The following is an 8,939-nucleotide window of genomic DNA, read 5'->3' as shown; positions in this document are numbered from 1 at the left end:
CTATTTTCTCGTCAACCTGTTTAGAGGTGTTATTACATTATTTTTGATGCAGGCTGTATGATATAATGGCACACACTAGCTGATCGAACCACCATGAGGCAAAAACAGCCATCCCAAAATCAAAATCTTAAACATCTACTTGTGTCAACATAGCTGTTGTATAGTTAGATCTGTAAGAGTTTATGAGGACTGATCTTGAGTTTGAAATCTGATGATGTAATTTTTCTTTTACTTGTTCATGGGATGTGGGAATTGCTGGCCAGGCCAGCATTTACTGCCTATCCCTAACTGTCCAGGGGGAATTAAGAGTCAACCATATTGCTGTGGGTCTGGAGTCACAATTAGGCCAGACCAGTTGAGGACAGCAGTTTCCTTCCCTAAAGGTCATTAGTAAGCCAGATGAGTTTTTCCAACAACTCACAATTAATTCATAGTCATCATTAGACTCATAATTCCAGATTTTTATTGAATTCAAACTTCGCCATCTGCCATGGTGGGATTTGAATCCAGAACGTTACCTTGGTCTCTGGATTAATAGTCTAATGAAAATACCACTAGGTCAACGCCTCCCCTATATTCAAGTATCATTATGACTTCTGACCTTCAAATCTAACCTTGAACCACCCAACTAAGTTCCACCTTTTCAGATGTATTTGCCTCTTTCTGTTTGTGTTTTGATGATTTGTAAAATCCTCGTCCTTGCCTCTCTGCCACTTCTTATTTATGATTCTCCTCATACATCCATGCATTCATTTTGTTTTGTCTGTTTCAGTTGGGCCTAGGACACTACACCTGCGGAACTCCTACACAGATGACTTGGGAATTATGTGTTTGACCTCCAACACGTGGGACCCTCTTCCTCTGTTAAACCTGACTGCAACCAGAGAGCTTTCCGCTTGATTCACATGGAGTTTGGTGTGGCTTAGATGCCTTGGTGCCACTCTTGGTCAAATATTACAGTCACTCTCACCTCTATTCACATCACATGAAAGGCCAATGTATCACATGCCTTCCTGATTCCTTGTTGTACCTCCTTGTTAAATTTTTGTCCATTTTATGCATACACTCAAGTGTCTCAAATATCAACACATTGCACATCATTTAAAAACATTCTGTTTTCCTGTTCTTATACTTAAATTGAGTAAATTTGCACTCCTCTGCATTATAATCCCTCTTCCATATTGTTGCTCATTCTGTTATCCTGTTTATATCTCTCTGCTGCTCCTAAAATCTTACATTCCTAGCCAGTTTTGCATTATCAGCAAATAACTTATAACTCATAACTCATAAATCCTATTGGGCTGGATTTTCCATATCTCTACAAATACGTTGTCAATTGGAGAGCCCATTAAACAGAAAATGGCTTCTTTCCTCCGGCCTGAACTTTAAAACCCATCTCTTCAGCCTTCTTGGTTAAGGCCATAAAACATGGGAGCAGAAATAGGCCATTCAGCCCATTATGTCTGCTCTGCTATTCAGTGAGATCATGGCTGATCTAACAACCCTCAACTCTATTTTCCTGCCTTTTCCCCAGAACCTTTGATTCCTTTACAGATTAAAAATCTGCCTATCTCAGCTTTGATCCAAATACCTAATGACCCAGCCTCAACAGACATCTGCTGTAAATAATTCCACAGATTCATTATCCTCTGACAGAAGAAATTCCTCCAGAATTTAAATTCTTTAAATAAGCAACACCTTATTCTGAGATTTGGCCTATGGTACTACTCTACCACAAAGGGGAGCAACCTTTCTGCATCTACCCTGTCAAGCCCCTTAAGAATCTTAAGTGTTTCAATAAGGTTGCCTCTCATTCTTTAAAATTTCAATGAGTACTTACTCAAACTACTCGATCTCTCCTCATAAGACTCCATACCTGGTATTAGCCTAGTGAACCTTCTCGGACTTCCTCAATGCCAATATATCTTTCCTTAGACAAAGAGTCGTAAACTGTTCGCAGTATTCTTGTGGTGCTCTGATGGGTGCCTTATACAGTTTTAGCAAAACATTCCCTTTCTAGGATGCTCCACCTTCCCCATCCAATGCCCCAGTCTTACCTGGGTCTTGGATCCACTCAAGTCTTCATCCTGGAGTAAGTTCCAGTCTGTTCAATCTTTCCTGACAGTTATGCCCCCTCAGTTCTGGTATAGTCTTTGTAAATGTTCTTTTGTCCTCTCACCACTCTTTCTATATCCTTTTCTGTATTGCGGTGATTTGAATTATGTACAGTACTGCCGTGAATGATTGAACACCTTACTTATTTGTACGCCTTATATTTAATACTCCAAAGTATCAGGATCAACAAATCACCTCCAGGTAGTATCCAGGTAGGTCACCAGACTTCTGCCAGTTTCTTTTAATATTTAAAATGAATAGAATCAGCACAAACAGCATCCTTCATTTCTATAGCACTCTCTTCATGTCGAAAAATCTTCCCGAAGCACTTCATGCAACCAGTTGTACTACCCTATTTCAGTTAACCCTCTCTGTATATTATCTTCTCAGTCTCTATCCAGATTCCCCCTGAAGGAATCCATGCTATTCAGTTCAACCGCAGGGGCGAAGGTAGCATAGTGGTTATGTAACTGAACTCATCATCCTGAGGCCTATAGTTCAGATCTGGAGACAGGTGCTCAATTCCTAATAAAGCATCTATCAAAACTAAATGTGGAACTCTTGAATAAGTCATGGTAAACCTGATAGCACTGGATTCTCTAAGTCCTTTAGAGAAGGATATTTGCCATTTTTACCTGTCCTTTATGTGACTCAAGATCCACAGCAAGCTGATTGACTCTTAACTACTGTACTCTCTACTGAGGACCATAGCAACTGGACTGATCCTGAAGTAGATGATGGTAGAACCAATGGGAGCAAAACATTTAATTAACACCATTCTCATCAATTCACCACGTGTGGATTGACATGTCCACAACTATTATAGAAGTGGTCACTGAAGAGTCCCTGTGGAGATCAAGTCCTGTCTGCACAACTTGCTGCAGTGTGTTGTGGGGCTCTACCAACTCATTTGGGATAAATTCAGATCAGAAGTAGCATCTCAAAACTGGGTTTTTGCAAGGCCTTGTGAGACTATCAACAGCAACAGAACTGAACTCACTTACAAACTGTGTCTTCATGGACTGGCATATCTCTCACTCCCTCTACTATTAGCATCAAGCCAGGTGACAATGTCTAGCTCCATGAGCAGTATTGAAGACTATATCAGGAGTAGCACCAGGTATACATTAAAAAGTAGTGACAACCTGATAAAGCAACAACATGGGACTGCTTGTATGTTAAACAGGGATACAATCCTGGTGTGGAATTTGTCAGGTGATGCTGCAACAAACAGTAAATCACAGCAGTCATGCCACAACCAGTCATGAATGGTGATGAACAACGAGACAACTAACTGGAGGAAGGCACTCCAAAAAGATCCCATCACTAATGATGGGGGCGTCTGTACATCAGTGTTAAAACTTAAGGCTGGAAGACTTTCATAAGGCATAGGAACAGGATAAGGCCAGTCAGTTTGCTCTGCCATTCCATGAGGTCAAGGCTGATCTGAAAATCCTCAACTCCGCTTTCCTGCCTTTTCCCCATAATCCTTGATTCCTTTAGTGATTAAAAATCTGTCTCTGGACTGCCTCCCAATGTCAGTACATCTTTCCTTAGATAAGGGGCACAAAACTGTTCACAGCATTACAGCTGACTAATGACCTGTATTCATCAGAGCAGAGCCTCAGGCCCAACTATCTTCAGTTGCTTCTTCAATGACCCTCCCTCCATCACAAGGACAGCACTGGGCATGATTGTAGGTGTTCAGATCCATTCAGAACACCTGAAGTAGTCTCTGTCTATATATACCAAGACTATGACAACATTCGAGCTTGGCTGATTGGGGTGTAGTTACAGAAATTGCAAAAGTGCCAGGTAATGGCCATCCCCAAAATCAGAGAATCTAACCACCTCTCCTTGGCAATCAACAGCATTATCATCATTGAACTCATGTTGCTCTCTGACCTCCAACATTCTGCTGGTCACCGTTCACCAGAGACTTAACTGGACTAATCACCAAAATACTCTGACTACAAGAGCCAATCAGAGACTGGATATTCTGTGGTAATTATCTCACCTCCTGACTCACAAGCATCTATTCCCCCACCTACAAGACACGAGTCAGAAATGTGTTCTGAAAATTCTCTATTCGCCAGGCATAACATAATTCCAACAACACTCAGTAGGCTGTACATCATCCAGGACAAAGCAGCCCACTGGATTGGTAACTAATCACTCATTACCCAACTACGGCTGCAGCTTGTGCCATTTACAATGTTCATCTCAGAAACCAGCCTCCTCTACCACCAAGAAAGACAAACACAACAACTGCATGGGAACTTAAATAATTCCATGTTTCTCTAAACAATGCCCACACAAGAAAGTATATTGTCATGGAATATTATCACGGTTGTTGGATGAAGCACAGCAACTCCCTCCCTAGCAGCACAATGGGTGTATCAAAAACTCAACCCCCATCACCGCCACCCCAGGAACTGCAGTGGTTCAAGCAAGCAGCTCATCACCACCTTCTCAAGGGAAATTGATGACTGTTGATAAATGTTGCCAGCACTCCTACACTCCACAAATGAATGAAAAGATACATGTGGCAGTGGTTTCACGTTCTAACCATCATCTGGGCAAATTGGTCTCTCTTAAATTTTCTCTAGCATTTATTAGTGATTATTCGATACACTTGAAATATAGCGTTGGAGTTACCTCTTCTCTCATTATACCCTATCCAACTCCAACAGAATTGTAAAAACCTCTATTAGAGCACCTTTCAGCATTCTCTTTAGTACCGAAAGGACTACAGTCTTTGCTGATAGGTATAACCTCTTAGTTCTGCTGCATCACTGTAAATCTTTTTCACACCTTCTCCAGATCCTTGTTTGATCAATTTAAGCAACAAAAATTTCAGCTGTCCACACAAGATATTACAATGGCCACCTTTGTTGCTGATAATGTCGCAGTTGGTCCAACAAGGCGGAGACCCAGTTAGGATTAAATATTTTGGTGATAATGCAGATCTAGGCAATCTGAACTGACTTTGTAGTGAAGATGACTGGGCATTGATGTGGTTTACAGAAGCAAATCACTACCCTGACCTGAGACTAATAAAGTGCTGAGACTAACAAACCTGGTCTCACCTGACTGCTGTTCCTATCAGCAGGGCTATTAATTCCCAGAAAGATAGGAGAAAATGAAAAAAAGGCTAGCTTCCTCCATTTAATCGTCTTACCTTCAAATGCTACCCAGAATTGAATGACGAGTGTGTAATAGTCATTCTACTCCTTTAAAAAAAAAGAATAGATATTTTACCTTCTGAGCTAACAGTTAATTAATTCTGAAAATATCTGTCCTGCTAAAATGAAGAAGGGGGAGTAAAGCTGACGTTGGATAATACAATTTAGAGAGAGAAAAAAAAAATGATGATTTTAGTGCTATCTTCTCACAGTCCGGACCAAGCTCCTCAATGTCATTCAAAACACAAATAATTTTTCTTTTCAGAAACTGTTCTCATGAATGATTTATATATGTCTTGTTATCAGAAGTGATTTCAATGGACCCCTGTGCATTCAGCAAGACATTTGCTGCATAATTGTTAATTTTAATGCCATAATAGCTTTAGATGGAGGAAAAGATTAGACATTTATTGCACAATTAAATGAAACATACTTCAGAATCACAAAGGTTCCATAATTATTTCAGGCCATTAATAAAATGGGCATTAAATTATATTGGACACAAAAGAGAGGGAAATAGATTTTCATTAAAGCAATAGGGCTGAGGGAAGTAATAGATCCAGGCTGAATTCTCTCTGAAATTAATTGTTGCCCAGCCTATTTCACAGAGGAATGAAAGAAAAACGTGTATTAAGGACCTCTGATGAAAGGCTTTTGTTTGACGGTCACAATGGCCAATAATTCAAAGTGGTGCTTGTGATTTCTCTCTCTCTCTCTCTCTCTCTTCAATGCGCTGTGGCCTCTTGGGGGGCAAGGACCCCTTTCATCGCAAGAGGTCAAGGGATGCAGGACTCAATGAGTTCAAGAACTTCAGGAGATTAATGAGAAAAAAAAGGAAAGTTTTTTTGTGTGTATAAAGGAAAAGTAAACCAATATTTTTCCTTTTGTTTCAACGAGTTCAAGGCAAGTGTTGCATAACAAACAAAACAGCAGATTGCGACACCATCCAGTCATTGCATACAAACTCGCATAAAGAGCAAAGTAACTCTTTAGTCAGTGAACATGCTTGTAGATTGAGAGTGAAATAAAGATGAGAAAAGGCCATTCAGCCCATAGAATCCATGCTCCTAGTACTTAACTCACCTAATTTTGTTTACATGTTATATATCTCCCAATCAAATTCATCCTTTTAGAACTCAAATTCTCCCATCAAAGCATCATTTCCCTTGACTGTCGTTGTACCCGCCTGATTATTGTAAATAATTCTCATTCTATAACTAAACATTTCTCCTTGATCTGTCTTGAGCTCTTTATGCTTTCATTATGCTCTCGTTTTCTATTTCCCTGATATAATTTTATGTGTTAGAGCCTCTCTACTGTATTGAGTGATAATGTGCCCTAGCACAGAAATAGATGATTGTGTCCATTCAATAAGTGCTAGTTTGCTCTCCACTGAAACTTCCATTTCAGTTTAACATTTCTGCTTGGTTCATCTTTCCTTCAAGATTCTTTTCCTTTCAAGCACATAACTATCTTTAAGCAAAGTATATGGATCCTGCTTCAAAAACGAAAGAAACTAGGACTAGAGGGCATCGCCTCAAAATAAAGGGAACCAGATGTAGGATTGAGGTCAGGAGGAACTTCTTAACCCAAAGGGTTGTGAATCTGTGGAATTTCCTGCCCAGTGAAGCGGTTGAAGCTACCTCACTGAATGTGTTTAAGGCAAGGCTAGATAAATTTTTGAACAGTAAAGGAATTAAGGGTTATGATGAGTGGGCGGGTCAGTGGAGCTGAGTCTCAAAGATCAGCCATGATCTTATTAATTGGTGGGGCAGGCTCGAGGGGCCAGATGGCCTACTCCTGCTCCTAGTTCTTATGTTATGTTCTTATGTTCTTAATTTCTCATTCTGTCCACTACTTTTTGATCAATTTTTTTGTAAACTCTCCTTTCATTCTTTCAGTCATTGTTTTATATTACTGTCTAACCTCTCACTGGCTAGTGGAAACAATCTATCACTATTTCCATAACCATCCATATTATCAAAGACCTCTACCATGTCAATATTTAAGTTGCTTAGCTCAAGCGATTTATGCACCATTGTGAATTCTTTATTTTAAGGAAGTTCCATCAATTGCCTTCGCTCTGCACTAAAGAGCTTCAGCATCTCAAAATTTCACAATAGCCCTTCCCATGTATATGTGGCAGTCATCTTCTCAATAGCTACTAATGGGGGCCTGAAACAAAAACATGGGTTTTGGAAATCTGAAGCAGAAAAGAAATAGACACCCAAAACAGGTCCCTCAGAGAGCAAGCAAATTAGCAGACGTCAGACAATACAGAGTCTGAACATTACTGGAAAGAGTGATGTGTTGCTCAAGCTTTTCACCATACACTCATCAGGAGAACTGCAAGAATGCCAAATTTTAAACAACCACAACAATTACTTCTATAATCAGGATCAAATTTGAATTAGAACTAAAACAGACTGGAATGATATTAACATAGGGCCTGTACATAATAGGAAGAAAAATGTATTGGCCCATCCAAGCTATCCCACAATTTTTCAGAGTCATACAGCACAGAAACAGACCCTTCGGTCCAACTAGTTTATACCAACCATATTCCTGAACTAAACTAATCCCATATGCTTGGCCTATATACCTCCAAACCTTGCCTATTCATGAACTTATCCAAATGTCTTTTAAATGTTGTAATTATACCTGCATCCACCACTTTCTCTGGCAGTTCATTCCACACACAAACCACTCTGTGTAAAAAAGTTGCCCCTCATGTCCTTTTTAAATCCTTCTCTTCTCACCTTAAAAATATGCCTCCCAGTTTTGAACTACCCCAGCCGAGGGAAACAATCCTTGCTGTTCATCTCATCTATGTCCCTCTTGATTTTATAAACCTCTATAAGGTCACCCCTCAACTTCTTGCACGTCAGTGAAAAAAAGTCTCAGTCTTTCCAGTCTATTTTTATATCTCAAGCCCTCCATTCCAAGCAACATTGTGGTAAATCTTTCCTAAACCCTCTCCAGTTTAATAATATACTTCTGATAACAGACTGGCCAGAACCGGACACAGTCCTCCAGAAGAGGCCTCACCAACATCTTGTACAACCTCCACATGACATCCCAACTCCTATACTCAAAGGTCTGAGCAATGAAGGCAAGCATGCTAAACACCTTCATAATCACCCTGTCTACTTATGTACCTTTATTTAAGGTTACCAGCATCCATAGCATTTTCCTCTTGTGTTGGCCATTCTCAACTGTTCAACATAGATATACTACCTCATACATCACAAAACACACTCATCCTACCCATCCAGAGCCATGGTACAGAATTTTGCCCCTGATCCCGATGAATTTACATCAGACTCTGGTTAGACCTCAGCTGGAGTCTTGTGCACAGTTCTGATCTGCACTTTAGGAAGAGTGTGATTGCATTGGAGAGAAAGCCAAAGAGGTTTACAAGAATGGCTCCAGGGATGAGACACTTCAGTCATAAGGAAAGACTGGAGACGATGGGAACAAAAACAAAGTTGCTGGAAAAGCCCAGCAGGTCTGGCAGCATCTGTGATGGAAAAATCAGTTAATGTTTCGGGTCCGCTGACCCTCAGAACTGATGTTGGCTGGGAAAATGTCGGTTTATATGCAGAAAATAGGGAGGTGGTTGGGGTAGGTAGTAAATGA

Source organism: Rhincodon typus, chromosome 13 (genome assembly GCF_021869965.1).
Source record: "Rhincodon typus isolate 14 chromosome 13, sRhiTyp1.1, whole genome shotgun sequence".
NCBI lineage: Eukaryota > Metazoa > Chordata > Chondrichthyes > Orectolobiformes > Rhincodontidae > Rhincodon > Rhincodon typus.
Note: the sequence above shows the minus strand (reverse complement) of the source record.